Genomic DNA, 16528 nt, shown 5'->3' on the forward strand with positions numbered 1-16528 from the left:
AGAGCTCCAAATATCCACTTCCAGATTCTACAAAAAGAGGGTTTCAAAACTGCTCCATCAAAAGATAGGTTCATCTCTGTAACAAGAATGCACAGAACAGAAAGAAGTTTCACAGAAACCTTCTGTGTAGTTTTCATGGGATGATATTTCGTTTTTCACCATAGGCCTCAATGCTCTCCAAATGTCCACATGCAGATACTCCAAAAAGGGTGTTTCAAAACTCCTCAGTAAAAAGAAAAGTTCAACACGGTTAGATGAATGCACAGATCAGAAAGAAGTTTCACAGAATGCTTCTGTGCAATTTTTATTTGAAGACATTTAATTTTTCACCATAGGCTTAAAAGCGATCCAAATGTCCACTTGCAGATTCTACAAAAAGAGTGTTTCAAAACTGCTCAGTCAAAAGAAATTTTCATCTCTGTAAGATGAATGCACAGAACAGAAAGAAGTTTCACAGAATTCTTCTGTGTAATTTTCATGGGAAGATATTTCGTTTTTCAACACAGGCCTCAATGCTTTCCAAATGTCCACTCTCAGATTCTACAAAAAGAGTGTTTCAAAACTGTTCAATCAAAAGAAAGTTTCAACACTGTTAGATAAATGCACAGATCAGAAATAAGTTTCAGAAAATGCTTCTGTGAAACTTTTATTTGAAGATATTTCATTTCTCACCCTAGGTCTCCAAGCGCTGAAAACGTCCATTTGCAGATTCTTCAAAAAAGAGTGTTTCAAATCTGCTCAATCAAAAAAAGATTCTTCTCCATTAGATGAATGCACAGAAAAGGAAGAAATTTAACAGAATGCTTCTGTGTAGTTTTTATGGGAAGACATTTCTTTTTTCACTACAGGCCTCAGTGCTCTCCAATGTCCACATGCAGATTCTACAAAAAGAGTGTTTAAAAGCTGCTCAGTCAAAAGAAAGATTCAACTCCGTTAGATGAATGCATAGATCAGAAAGAAGTTTCACAAAATGCTTCTGTGTAGTTTTTATTAGAAGATATTTCGTTTTTCACCATAGGCCACAAAGCTCTCCAAATGTCCATTTGCAGATTCTATAAAAAGAGTGTTTCAAAACTGCTCAATCAAAAGAAAGTCTCAGCATTGTTAGATAAATGTACAGATCAGAAAGAAGTTTCACAGAATGCTTCGGTGTAGATTTTCTTTGTAGATATTCTGTTTCTCCCCGTAGACCTCAAAGCGCTCCAAAAGTCCACATGCAGATTTTACAAAAAGTGTTTCAATGCTGCTCTATCAAAAGAAAGGTTCAATTCTGTTAGATGAAAGCACAGATCTGAAAGTAGTTTCACAGAATGCTTCTGTGTAGTTTTTATTTGAAGATATTTCCTTTTTCACCATAGGCATCAAAGCTCTCAAAACGTCCACTTGCAGATTCTACAAAATGAGTGTTTCAAAACTGCTCAATCAAAAGAAAGTTCTTCTCTGTGAGATGAACGCAGAGAACAGAAAGAAGTTTAACAAAATGCTTCTTTGTAGTATTTATGGGAAGATATTTAATTTTTCACAATTGGCCTCAATGTTTTCAAACGTCCATATGCAGATACTACCAAAAGAGTGTTTCAAAACTGCTCAGTCAAAAGAAAATTACAACTCTGTTAGAAGAATGCACAGATCAGAATGAAGTTTCACAGAATTCTTATATGTAGTTTTTATTTGAAGATACTTCCTTTTTCACCACAGGCCTCAAAGTGCTCCAAATGTACACTTGGAAATTCTACAAAATACTGTTCCAAAACTGTTCAGTCAAAAGAAAAGTTCAACACTGTTAGATGAATGCACAGATGAGAAAGAAGTTTCACAGAGTGCTTCTAGGTAGTATTTATTTGAAGATATTTCATACCTAAATATAGCCCACAAAGCGCTCCAAATGTCCACTTGCAGATTCTACAAAAAGAGGGTTTCAAAATTGCTCAATCAAAAGATAGGTTCATCTCTGTAAGAAGAATGCACAGAACAGAAAGAAGTTTGACAGAATCCTTTTGTGTAGTTTTCTAGGGAAGACAGTTCGTTTTTCACCATAGACATCAATACTCTCCAAATGTCCACATGCAGATACTCCAAAAAGAGTGTTTGAAAGCTGCTCAGTCAAAAGAAAGTTTCAACTCTGTTAGATGAATGCACAGATCAGAAAGAAGTTTCAAAAATGCTTCTGTGTATTTTTTTATTTGAAGACATTTCCTTTTTCACCATAGCCCACAAAGCACTCCAAATGTCCACTTGCAGATTCTACAAAGAGAGTGTTTCAAAACTGCTCAATCAAAAGAAAGGTTCTTCTCTGTGAGGTGTACGCACAGAACAGAAAGTAGTTTAACAGAATACTGCTGTGTAGTTTTTATGGGAAGATACCTCGTTTTTCACCATAGGCCTCAATGCGCTCCAAATGTCCCCTTGCAGATTATACAAAAAGAGTGTTTCAAAACTGCTCAGTCAAAAGAAAGGTTCAACTCTGTTAGATGAATGCACAGATGAGAAAGAAGTTTGACAGAATGCTTCTGTGTTGTTTTTATTTGAAGATATTTCCTTTTCACAATAGGCCTCAAAGCGCTCCAAATTACCACTTGCAGATTTTACAAAGAGTGTTTCTAAACTGCTCAATCAAAAGAAAGGTTGAACACTGTTAGATAAATGTGCAGATGAGAAGGAAGTTTCACCAAATGCTTCAGTGTTGTTTTTATTTGAGGATATTTCGTTTCTCACTATAGGCCCCAAAGCACTCAAAATATCCAGTTGCAGATTCTACAAAAAGAGTGTTTCAAAACGGTTCAATCAAAAGAAAGACTCATCTCTGTAAGATGAATGCACAGAACAGAAAGAAATTTGACAGAACAGTTCTGTATAGTTTTTATGGGAAGATAATTCATTTTTAACCATAGTCCTCAAAGCCCTCCAAAAGTTCAGATGCAGATCCCACAAAAAAGCGTGTTTCAAAACTTCTCAGTCGAAAGAAAGGTTCAACCCTGTTAGATGAATGCGCAGATCAGAAAGAAGTTTCACAGAATGCTTCTGTGTAGTTTTTATTTGAAGATATTTCCTTTTTCACCATAGGCATAAAGCTCTCCAAATGTCCACTTGCAGATTCTACAAAAAGAGTGTTTCAAAACTGCACAGTCAAAAGAGGGTTTCAACTAGGTAAGATGAATGCACAGATCATAAAGAATTATCACAGAATGCTTCTGTGTAGTTTTTATTTGAAGATATTTCATTTCTCGCCGTTGGCCTCAAAGCCCTCCAAGTGGCCACTTGCAGATTCTACAATAAGAGTGTTTCAAAACTCATAAATCAAACGATAGGTTCATCTCTGTAAGATGAATGCACAGAAGAAAATGAAGTTTCACAGAATCCTTCTGTGTAGTTTTCATGGGAAGACATTTCGTTTTTCAACATAGACCTCAATGCTCTCCAAATGTCCACACGCAGATTCTACAAAAAGTGTGTTTCAAAACTGATCAGTCAAAAGAAAGTTTCATCTCTGTAAGATGAATTCACAGAATTGAAAGAAGTTTCACAGAATCCTTCTGTGTAGTTTTCATGGGACCATATTTCATTGCTCAACATTGGCCTCAATGCTTTCCAAATATCCACTTTCAGATTATACAAAAAGTGTGTTTCAAAACTGCTCTGTCAAAAGAAATTTTCAACTATCTTAGGTGAATGCACAGAACAGTAAGAAGTTTCACAGAATGCATCTGTGTAGTTTTTATTTGAAGATATTCCTTTTTCCTCGATAGGCCTCAAAGCGCACCAAATGTCTACTTGCAGATTCTACAAAGAGATTGTTTAAAAACTGCTCAATCAAAAGAAAAGGTCTTCCCTGTGAGATGAACGCACAGAACAGAAAAAAGTTTAACAAAATGCTTCTGTATAATTTTTATGGGAAGATGTTTCGTTTCTCAATATAGGCCTCAATGCTCTCCAAATGTCCACATGCAGATTCTACCAAAAGAGTTTTTCAAACCTTCTCAGCCAAAAGAAAGGTTCAACTCTGTTAGATGAATGCCCAAAACAGAAAGAAGTTTCACAGAATCCTTCTGTGTAGTTTTCATGTGAAGATATTTCATTTTTCACCATAGGCCTCAATGCTTTCCAAATGTCTACTTGCAGATTCTACAAAAAGAGTGTTTCAAAACTGCTCCATCAAAAGAAAGGTTCAACTCTGTTAGATGAATGCACAGATCAGAAAGAAGTTTCACAGAATCCTTCTGTGTAATTTTTATTGGAAGATATTTCCTTTTTCACCATAGGCCTCAAATCACTCCAAATGTCCACTTGCAGATTTTACAAAAAGAGTGTCTCAAAACTGCTCAGTCAAAAGAAAGATTCAACTCTGTTAAATGAATGCACAGAACAGAAAGAAGTTTCACAGAATCCTTCTGTGTAGTTTTCATGGGAATATATTTCGTTTTTCACCATAGGCTTCAATGCTATCTGAATGTCCACTTGCAGATTCTACAAAAAGAGTGTTTCAAAACTGCTCAGTCAAAAGAAAGTTTCAACTCTGTTAGATGAATGAGCAGATCAGAAAGAAGTTTCACAAAATCCTTTTGTGTAGTTTTTATTTGAAGATACTACTTTTTTCACCATAGGCCTCAAAGCTCTCCAAATGTCCACTTGCCGATTCTACAAAAAGAGTGTTTCAAAACTGCTCTATGAAAAGATAGGTTCATCTCTGTAAGATAAACGCACAGAACAGAAAGAGGTTTCACACAATCCTTCTGTGCAGTTTTCATGGGAAGATATTTCGTTTTTCACCGTAGTCCTCAATGCTTTCCAAATGTTCACTTGCAGATACTACCAAAAGTGTGTTTCAAAAGTGCTGTCAAAAGAAAATCTCAACTCTCTTAGATGATTGCACAGATCAGAAAGAAGTTTCACAGAATGCTTCTGTGTACTTTAGTTTGAAGATATTTCCTTTTTCACCATAGGCCTTAAATAGTTCCAAATATTCACTTACAGATGCTACAAAAAGAGTGTTTCAAAACTGCTCAGTCAAAAGAAAGGCTCAACTCTGTTAGATGAATGAACAGATCAGAAAGAAGTTTCAGAGAATGCTTTTGTGTAGTTTTCATTTGAAGATATTTCGTTTCTCACCAAAGGCCTCAAAGCTCTCCAAATGTCCACATGCAGATTCTACAAAAAGAGTGTTTCCAAACTGCTCTATCAAAACATAGGTTTATCTCTGTAAGATAAAGGCACAGAACAGAAAGAAGATTCACACAATCCTTCTGTACTGTTTTCATGGGAAGATATTTCATTTTTCACCATAGGCCTCAATGCACTCCAAATGTCCACTTGCAGATGCTACAAAAAGAGTGTTTCAAAACTACTCAGTCAAAAGAAATGTTCAATTCTGTAATATGAATGCACAGATCAGAAGGAAGTTTCACAGAATGCTTCTGTGTAGTTTTTATTTGAAGATATTTCCTTTTTCACCATAAGCCACAAGCGCTTCAAAGGTCCACTTGCAGATTTTACAAAAAGAGTGTTTCAAATCTTCTGAATCAAAAGAAAGGTTCGTCTCTATGAAATGAAAAAACAGAACAGAAAGAAGTTTAACAGAATGCTTCTGTGTACTTTTAATGGGAAGATGTTTCCTTTTTCAGCATAGGCCACAATGCTCTCCAAATGTTCACTTGCAGATTCTACAAAAAGTATTTTTCAAAACTGCTCAGTCAAAAGAAAAGTTAAATTCTCTTAGATGAATGCACAGATCAGAAAGAAGTTTCACAGAATGCTTCCGTGTAGTTTTTATTTGAAGACATTTCCTTTTTCACCATATGCCTCAAAGCAATGCAGTTGTCCACTTGCAGATTCTACAAAAAGAGTGTTTCAAAAATGCTCAGTCAAAAAGAAGGTTCTACGCTGTTAGATGAATGCACAGATCAGAAAGAAGTTTCCCATAATGCTTCTTTGCAGTTTTTATTTGAAGATATTTCGTTTCTCATAATAGGCCTAAAAACGCTCCAAGTGTCCACTTGCAAATTCTACAAAAAGAGTGTTTCAAAACTGCTCCATCAAAGATAAGTTCATCTCTGTAAGATGAACGCACAGAACAGAAAGAACTTTCACAGAATCCTTCTGTGTACTTTTCATGTGACGATATTCCGTTTTTCACCTGAGGCCTCAATCCTCTTCATATGTCCATTTGCAGATTCTACAAAAAGGGTGTTTCAAAACTGCTCAGTCAAAAGAAACGTTCAACCCTTTTAGAAGAATGCACAAATCAGAAAGAAGTTTTGCAGAGTGCTTTCGTGGAGTTTTTATGGGAATATATTTCTTTTTTCATCATAGGCCTCAATGCTCTAGAAATGTCCAATTGCAGATTCAACAAAAAACCTGTTTCAAAGCTGCACTATCAAAAGAAAGGTTCTACTGTCTGAGATGAATGCACAGTTCATAAAGAAGTTTCAGAGATTACTTGTGTGTAGTTTTCATTTGAAGAATATGACTTTTTCCACGATAGGCCTCCAAACACTTCAAATGTCCACTTGCAGTTTATACAAAAAGAGTGTTTCAAAACTGCTCAATCAAAGGAAATGTTCAACTTTGTGAGATGAATACAGAGAATAGAAAGAATTTTCACAGAACTATTCTGTGTAGTTTTTACTTGAAGATATTTCCATTTTCACCATAGGCCTCAAAGTGCTCCAAAATGTGCAGTTGCAGATTCTACAAAAAGAGTGTTTCGAAACTGCTCAGTCAAAAGAAAGGTTCTAATCTGTGAGATGAATGAACAGAATGAAAGAAGTTTCACAGAATGCTTCTGTGTAGTTTTTATAGGCAGATACTTCGTTTTTCACTGTAGGCCTCAATATTCTCCAAATGTCCACTAGCAGATTCAACAAAAAGAGAGTTTCAAAACTGCTCAATCAAAAGAAAGGTACAACTCTGTTAGATGAATGCACAGATCAGAAAGGAATTTCACAGAATGCTTCTGTGTAGTTTTTATTTGAAGATATTCCTTTTTGCACGATAGGCCTCAAAGCGCTCCAAATGTCCACTTGCAGATTCTGTAAAATTGTGTTTCAAAACTCCTCAAAAGAAATGTTCTACTCCATGAGATGAATGAACAGAATATAAAGGAGTCTCACAGACTGCTTCTGTGTAGATTTTATGGGAAGATATTTCTTTTTTCACCGTAGGCCTCAAAGTTGACTAAATGTCCACTTGCAGATACTACAAAAAGAGTGTTTCAAGACTGCTCAATCTAAAGTAAGGTTCAACTCTGTTAGATGAATGCACACATCAGAAAGAAGTTTCACAGAATGCTTCCGTGGAGTTTTTATGGGAAGATATTTCTTTTTTCACTATAGGCCTCAATGCTCTAGAAATCTTCAATTGCAGATTCTACAAAAATCCTTTTTCAAAGCTGCACTATCAAAAGAAAAGTTCCACTCTCTGAGATGAATGCACAGTTCATAAAGAAGTTTCACAGATTACTTTGTGTGTAGTTTTCCTTTGAAGAAAATTCTTTTTCCAGGATAGGTCTCAAAGCGCTAGAAATGTCCACTTGCAGAGTCTACAAAAAGTGTGTTTCAAAATTGCTCAAAAGAAAGGTTAAACTCTGTGAGATGAATGCACAGAATAGAAAGAATTTTCACAGAAGTATTCTGTGTAGTTTTTACTGGAAGATATTTCGTTTCTCACCATAGGTCTGAAAGATATCCAAATGTCCACTTGCTGATTCTACAAAAAGAGTGTTGCAATACCGCTTAATCAAAAGAATTGTTCTACAATGTTAGATGAATGCACAGATCAAAAAGCAGTTTCGCAGAATTCTTCTGTGTAGTTATAATGGGAATATATTGCGTTTCTCACTGAAGGCCTCAATATTCCCCAATTATCGACTTGCAGATTCTACAAAAAGAGTGTCTCAAAACAGCTCAATCAAAAGAAAAGTTCAACTCAGTTAGATGAATGCACAGATCAGAGAGAAGTTTCACAGAATGCTTCTGTGTAGTTTTAAGTGGAAGATATTTCGTTTTACACCATAAGCCTCAATATTCGCCAAATATCCCCTTGCAGATTCAACAAAAACAGTGTTTCAATACTGCTCGATCAAAAGAATTGTTCTACTCAGTCAGATGAATGCACAGATCAGAAAGTAGTTTCACAGAATGCTTCTGTGTAGTTATAATGGGAATATATTGCGTTTCTCATCGAAGGCCTCAGTATTCTCAAAATACCCACTTGCAGATTCTACAAAAGGAGTGTTTCAAAACAGCTCAATCAAAAGAAAGGTTCAACTCTGTGAGATGAATGCAGAGAATAGAAAGAATTTTCACAGAAGTATTCTGTGTAGTTTTTACTTTAAGATATTTCCATTTTCAACATAGGCCTCAAAGTGCTCCAAATGTCCACTTGCAGATTCTACAAAAAGAGTGCTTCAAAACTGCTCAATCAAATGAAATGTTCTACTCTGTGAGATGAATGAACAGAATAGAAAGAAGTTTCACAGAATGCCTCTGTGTAGTTTTATGGGAAAATATTTCATTTCTCAACGTAGGCCTCAATGTTTTCCAAATATCCACTTCCTGATTCTACAAAAAGTGTTTCAAAACTGCTCAATCAAAATTAAGGTTCAACCCTGTTAGATGAACGCACAGATCAGAAAAAAGTTTCAGAGAATGCTTCTTTGGGGTTTTTATGGGAAGATATTTCTTTTTTCACCTTAGGCCTCAATGCTCTAGAAATGTCCAATTGCATATTCTACAAAAAGCCTGTTTCAAAGCTACACAATCAAAGGAAAAGTTCCACTCTCTGAGATGAATGCACAGTTGATAAAGAAGCTTCACAGATTACTCGTGTGTAGTTTTCATATGAAGATATATCTATTTTCACGATAGGCCTCAAAACGCTCCAAATGTCCACTTGCAGTCTATACAAAAAGAGTGTTTCTGTACTGCTCAATCAAAGGAAACGTTCAACTCTGTGAGATGATGCAGAGAATAGAAAGAATTTTCACAGAAGTATTCTGTGTAGTTTTTACTTGAAGATATATTTTTTTTAACCATAGGCCTCAAAAATCTACAAATGTCCACTTGCAGATTCTACAAAAAGAGTGTTTCAAAAATGCTCAATCAAAAGTAAGGTTCAACTCTTTGAGATGAATGCAGAGAATGGAAAGAATTTCCACAGAACTATTCTGTGTAGTTTTTACGTGAAGATATTTCCATTTTCAACATAGGCCTCAAAGCGCTCCAAATATCCACTTGCAGATTCTACAAATAGAATGTTTCAAAACTGCTCAATCGAAAGAAAGGTTCAACTCTGTGAGATGAAAAAACAGAATAGAAAGAAGTTTCACAGAATACTTCTGTGTAGTTTTTATGGGAATGTATTTCGTTTTTCACCGTAGGCTTCAATGTACTCCAAATGTCCACTTGCAGATTCTACAAAAAGAGTGTTTCAAAACTGCTCCATCAAAAGTAAGGTTCAACTATGTTAGATGAATGCACAGATCAGAAAGAAGTTTGAATATATTGCTTTTACCTCAATAGGCCTCAAAACGCTCAAAATGTCCCCTTGCAGATTCTACAAAAAGAGTGTTTCAAAACTGTTCAATCAAAAGAAAGGTTCATCTCTGTGAGATGAATGCACAGAACAGAAAGAATTTTAACAGAAGTATTCTGTGTAGTTTTTACTTGAAGATATTTCGTTTCTCACCATAGGCCTGAAAGATTTCCAAATGTCCACTTGCTGATTCTACAAAAAGAGTGTTTCAATACTGCTCAATCAAAAGAATTGTTCTATTCTGTTAGATGAAGGCACAGATCAGAAAATAGTTTCACAGAATGCTTCTGTGTAGTTATAATGGGAAGATATTTTGTTTTTCACCGTATGCCTCAATTTTCTCCAAATACCCACTTGCAGATTCTAGAAAAAGAGTGTTTCAAAACAGCTCAATCAAAAGAAAATTCATCTCAGTTAGATGAATGCACAGATCAGAAAGAAGTTTCACTGAATTCTTCTGTGTAGTGTTTATTTGAAGATGTTTCTTTTTCCACGATAGGCCTCAAAGCGCTCCAAATGTCCACTTGCAGATTCTACAAAAAGAGTGTTTCAAAGCTGCTAAATCAAAAAAGGTTTCTACTTTGTGAGATGAATGAACAGAATAGAAATAAGTTTCACAGAATGCTTCTGAGTAGTTTTTATGGGAAGATATTTCGTTTTTCACCGTAGGCCTCAATGTTCTCAAAATGTTCACATGCACATTCTACAAAAAGAGTTTTTCAAAACTGCTCAATCAAAAGTAATGTTCAACTCTGTTAGATGATTGCACAGATCAGGAAGAAGTTTCACAGAATGCTTCCATGCAGTTTTTATGGGATGATATTTCTTTTTTCACCATAGACCTCAATGCTCTGGAAATGTCCAATTGCAGACTTTACAGGAATCCTGTTTCAAAGCTGCACTATCAAAACAAAGCTTCCACTCTGAGATGAATGCACAGATCATAAAGGAGTTTCACAGATCACTTGTGTGTAGTTTTCATTTGAAGATATATATTTTTCCACGATAGGCCTGAAAAGGCTCCAAATGTCCACTTGCAGTTTATACAAAAAGAGTGTTTAAAAACTGCTCAATCAAAGGAAAGATTCAACTCTGTGAGATGAATGCAGAGAATAGAAAGAATTTTCACAGAATTATTCTGTGCGGTTTTTACTTGAAGATATTTCCATTTTCACCATAGGCCTCAAAGCGCTCCAAATGTCCACTTGTATATTCTACAAAAAGTGTGTTTCAAAACTGCTCAATCAAAAGAAAGGTTCTACTCTGTGAGATGAATGAACAGAATAGAAAGAAGTTTCACAAAATGCGTCTGTGTAATTTTTATGGGAAGATATGTCATTTCTCACCGTAGGCCTGAAAGTGCTCCAAACGTCCATTTGCAGGTTATGCAAAATGTGTTTTTCTGAGCTGCTCATTCCAAAGAAAGTTTCAAATCTGTTAGTTGAGTGCCCTGATGAGAAAGAAGTTTCATAGAATGCATCTGTGTAGTTTTTATAGGAAGATATTTCGTTTTTCACCATAGGCCTCAAAGCGCTCCAAATATACACTTGCAGATCCTACAAAAAGAGTGTTTCGAAACTGCTCAATGAAAAGAAATGTTAAACTCTGTGAGATGAGTGCACACATCAGGAAGAAGTTTCACAGAATGATTCTGTGTAGTTTTTATTGGAAGCTATTTTGTTTTTCACCATAGGCCACAAAGCGAACTAAACGTCCACTTGCAGATTCTCCAGAAAGGGTGCTTCAAAACTTCTCAATGAAAAGACAGTTTCAAGTCAGTGAGATGAATGTACAGATCAGAAAGAAGTTTCCCCGAATGCTGCTGTGTAGTTTTTATGGGATGATATTTCATTTCTCTCCATAGTCTTCAAAGCACTCCAAATATCCACTTGTGGATGCTACAAAATGGATGTTTCAAAACTGCTAAATACAAAGAAACTTTCAGCTCTGTCAGATGAATGTAAAGATCCAGAAGAAGTTTCACAGAATAGCTCTGTGTAGTTTTTTTGGAAAGATATTTCGTTTTTCACCATAGGGCTCAAAGCATCGCAAAGTCCACATGGAAATTCTACAAAAAGTGTGTTTCAAAACTGCCCAATCAAAAAAAAGTTTGAACTCTGTGTGATGAATGTGCAGATCAGAAAGACGTTTCACAGAATGCTTCTCTGTAGTTTTTATGGGAAAACATACCGTTTCTCACCATAGGACTCAAAGCGCTCAAAATGTCCACTTACAGATTATACAAAAAGAGTTTTTGAAAACTGCTCAATCAAAAGAAAGGTTCAAATCTGTGAGATGAATGCACTGATCAGACAGGAATTTCACAGAATGCTTCTGTGTCGTTTTTATGGGAAGATGTTTCATTTTTCACCATAGGAGTCAAAGCGCTCAAAATGTCCACTTCTAGAATTTGCAAAAAGAGTGTTTCAAAACTGCTCAATCAAAAGAAAGTTTCAACTCTGAGAGACGAATGAACAGATATGGCAGAAGCTTAACAGAATGCATCCATGTAGTTTTTATGGAAGATATTTTTTTTTTACCATAGGTCTCATAGTGCTCCAAATATTCACTTGCGGATTCTACAAAGTGAATGTTTCAAAAGTGCTCAATCAAAAGAAAAGTTCAACTCTGTGAAATGAATGCACAGATCAGGAAGAAGTTCCACAGAATGCATCTGTGTAGTATTTATGGGAAGATATTTCGTTTTTCACCATTTACCTCAAAGCGATCCAAACGACCACTTCCAGATTCTACAAAAAATTGTCTCAAAACAGTTCAATAACAAGAAAGTTTCAAATCTGTGTGATGAATGCACAGATCTTAAAGAAGATTCACAAAACGCTTCTCTGTTTTTTTATGAGAAGATATGTCCTTTTTCACCATAGGCCTCAAAGCGCTCCAAACATCCACTTGCAGACTCTACAAAAAGAGTGTTTCAAAACTGCCCAATCAAAAGAAAGGTTCAACTATGTGAGATGAATGCACGGATCAGAAAGAAGTTTCACAGAATGCTTCTGTGTAGTTTTTATGGGAAGATATTTCATTCTTCACCATAGGAGTCAAAGCGCTCCAAATGTCCACTTCTAGATTCTACAGAAAGAGTGTTTCAAAACTGCTCAATTAAAAGAAAGTTTCAGCTCTGTGAGATGAATGCACAGATTAGAAAGGAGTTTCACAGAATGCTTCTGTGTTGTTTTTAGGGGACGATATTTCATTTTTCACCTTAGGCCCCAAAGCACTCTAAACATCCATGTCCAGATACTACAAAAAGACTGTTTCAAAACTGCTCAATCAAAAGAAAGGTTCAACTCTGTGAGATTAATGCACAGATCAGAAAAAAGTTTCACAAAATGCTGCTGTGTAGTTTTTATGGGAAGATATTTCGTTTCTCACCATAGTCCTAAAAGCACTCCAAATATTCACTTGCGGATTCAATAAAAAGTGTTTTTCAAAACTGCTCAATCCAAAGAAATTTTGAAGTCTATGAGATGAATGTACAGATCTGGAAGAAGTTTCACAGAATGCTTCTATGTAGTTTTTTCGAGAAGATATTTCGCTTTTCACCATAGGGCTCACAGCGCTCCAAACGTCCACATGGAGATTCCACCAAAAGTGTGTTTCAAAACTGCTCAATCAAAAGAAAGTTTCAAATCTGTGTGATGAATGTTCAGATCACAAAGAAGTTTCACAGAATGCTTCTGTGTATTTTTTATCAGAAGATATTTCCTTCCTCACCATAGGCCTCAAAGAGCTCCAAATATCCAGTTGTGGATTCTACAAAATGTGTGTTTCAAAACTGCTCAATCAAAACAAAGGTTCAACTCTGTGAGATGAATGCACATATCAGGAAGAAGTTTCACAGAATGCTTCTGTGTAGTTTTTGTAGGAAGATATTTCATATTTCACCCTAGGCCTCAAAGCACTCCAAACGTACATTTGCAGATTCTACAAAGAGTCTTTCAAAACTGCTGAATCAAAAGAGAAGTTCAACTCTGTTAGATGAATGCACAGATCAGAAGGAAGTTTCACAGAATTATTCTGTATAGTTTTTTATTGGAAGATATTTCTTTTTGCACCTTGGGCCTCTAAGCACTCCAAACGTCCACTTCTAGATTCTACAAAAACAGTGTTTCAAAACTGCTCAATCAAAAGAAAGTTTCAACTCTGTGAGATGAATGTGCAGATAAGAAAGAAGTTTCATGTAATGCTTCTGTGTAGTTTTTGTGAGAAGATGTTTTGTTTCTCACCGTAGTCCACAAAGCCCTCCAAATATACACTTGCAGGTTCTACAAAATGAGTGTTTCAAAATTGCTCAATCAAAAGAAAGTTTGAACTCTGTGAGATGAATGCACATATCAGGAAGAAATTTCACAGAATACTTCTGTGTAGCTTTTATGGGAAGATAGTTCGTTTCTCACCATAGTCCCCAAAGCACTCCAAATATCCACTTGTGGATGCTGCAAAATGAGTGTTTCAAAACTGCTCAATCCAAAGAAAGTTTCAACTCTGTAAGATGAATGTACAGATCTGGAAGAAATTCACAGAATGCTTCTTTTTAGTTATTTCGGGAAGATACTTCGTTTTTCAGCATAGGGCTCAAAGCGCTCCAAATGTCCTCCTGGAGATTCTACAAAAGGTGTGTTTCAAACTGCTTAATCAAAAGAAAGGTTCAACTCTGTGAGATGAATGCACAGATCAGAAAGGAGTTTCACAGAATGCTGCTGTGCAGTTTTTAGGGGAAGATATTTCGTTTCTCACCATAGTCCTCAAAGCACTCCAAATATCCAATTGTGGATTCTACAGAATGAGTGTTTCAAAACTGCTCAATCCAAAGAAATTTTCAACTCTGTGAGATGAATGTACAGATCTGGAAGATGTTTCACAGAGCCTTCCTTCCTTCCTTCCTTCCTTCCTCCCTCCCTCCCTTCCTTTCTTTCTTTCTTCTTTTCTTTCTTTCTTTTTCCCTCCGTGGCCTGGGCTGGAGTCCACTCAGCTCGCTGCAGACTCCCTGCGTCTGGCTCCCGTGATTCTCCTGCACTGCCCTGCGGGCCACCTGGGCTTGCTGGCATGTGCCACCAACCCTCACTTGTTTTTCTCCTTTGGCTGGAAGTGCAGTTTCACCATGTTGGCCAGGCTGGTCTCCAGCTCCTGAACTCGAGTGGTCTGCCTGCCTCAGCCTCCTGAGGTGCTGGGACTGCAGACGGAGGCTCGCTCACTCGGTGCTCAGTGTTGCCCTGGCTGGAGTGCGTTGGCATGGTCTTGGCTTCCTGCAGCCTCCACCTCCCAGCTGCCGGCTTTGGCTTCCCAGCATGCTGGGATTGCAGCCTCTGCCTGGCCACTGCCCTTCTGGGAGGTTTGGAGCATCTCTGCCTGGATGCCCATCGTCTGGGTTATGAGGAGGTCCTCTGCCTGGCCGCCCCATTTGGGAGGTTAGGAGCACCACTGCCCAGCCACCACCCCATCTAGGAAGTGAGGAATGTCTCTGCCTGGCCGCCCATCATCTGGGATGTGAGGAGCACCTCTGCCAATCTGCGCATTGTCTGGGATGTGCAGAGCACCTCTGCATGGCCGCCCATCATCTGGGATGTGAGGAGTGACTTTGCCCGGTCGCCACCCCATCTGGGAAGTGAGGAGCACCTCTGCCGGCCACGCTGTCTGGGAGGAAGTGAGGAGCAACTCTGCCCAGCCACCCTGTCTGGGAAGTGAGGAGCGCCTCTGCCCAGCCACCCCATCTGGGGAGTGAGGAGCGCCTCTGCCCGGCCACTCCATCTGGGAAGTGAGGAGCGCCTATGCCTGGCCGCCCTGTCTGGGAAGTGAGGAGCACCTCTGCCTGGCCACCCATCATCTGGGATGTGAGGAGCACCTCTGCCTGGACGCCCAGTCTGGGAAGTGAGGAGCACCTCTGCCTGGCTGTCCCATCTGGGATGTGGAGAGCGCCAATGCCTGGCCGCCCCATATGGGCGGACTACCACTGAGGCCAGAAGCAACGTGGGGGCTGGACGTGGTGGCTCACGCCTCTAGTCCCGGTAGTCTGGGAGGCCAAGGCGGGTTGATCACTTGAGGCTAGGAGTTCGAGACCAGCCGGGCCAACATGGCAAACATATGAAAAATGCAACTGACAAGCCAACCAACCAACCAAGTGACAACAAAACGGGTCTACCCTGGAGTCATATTCTAATTTTCTCTATTTTCCTCCCTTTCTGATCCTTTATCCCACTTTCTTTTTCTTCCTCTTGCTTCTCCTTCTTCTTTGTCAAATAGAGGATTGAGTTATTATCATTGATCCATACAAAGTCCCTCTCTTATTTTCTTTAATTCCCACCTCCCATTTCTATTCCCCTTCTTCCCATGTGCAACCTTCCTAATATGTTTGATATGCATCTTTTTGTTGTATGTACTTTTAGAAAATGTTTATTGTTTTGTGGGCAAAAAAAAATTAAAAAAGAAAAGAAGTTTCACAGAAAGCTTCTGTGTAGTTTTTTCGAGAAGATACTTCATTTTTCACCATAGGGCTCAAAGCGCTCCAAACGTCCAAATGGAGATTCTACAAAAAGAGTTTTTCAAAACGGCTCAATCAAAAGAAAGTTTCAACTTTGTGTGATGAATGTGCAGATCAGAAAGTAGTTTCACAGAATGCTTCCCCTGTAGTTTTTGTGGGAAGATAATTCATTTCTCAGCGTAGGCCACAAAGAGCTCCAAATATCCAATTGCAGATTCTACAAAATGTGTGTTTCAAATGGCTCAATCAAAACAAAGTTTCAACTCTGTGAAATGAACGCACAGATCAAGAAGAAGTTTCACAGAATGCTTCTGTGTAGTTTTTATGGGAAGATATTTCATTTTTCACCCTAGGCCTCAAAGCGCTCCAAATGTGCAATTGAAGATTCTACTAAAAGAGTGTTTCAAAACTGCTCAATCAAAAGAAAGGTTCAATTCTCTGTGATGAATGCACAGATCAGAAAGAAGTTTCACAGAAGGTTTCGTGTAGCTTTTCTGGGAG

General features: G+C 37.8%; 1 pseudogene; it reads right to left on the bottom strand.

Annotated features, from left to right (window-relative positions):
- The window catches only part of LOC134733712 (uncharacterized), a 194794-nt pseudogene that overhangs the window by 125336 nt on the left and 52930 nt on the right, over nucleotides 1–16528 (bottom strand).

Source organism: Symphalangus syndactylus, chromosome 2, assembly GCF_028878055.3.
Source record: "Symphalangus syndactylus isolate Jambi chromosome 2, NHGRI_mSymSyn1-v2.1_pri, whole genome shotgun sequence".
Taxonomy (NCBI): Eukaryota; Metazoa; Chordata; class Mammalia; order Primates; family Hylobatidae; genus Symphalangus; species Symphalangus syndactylus.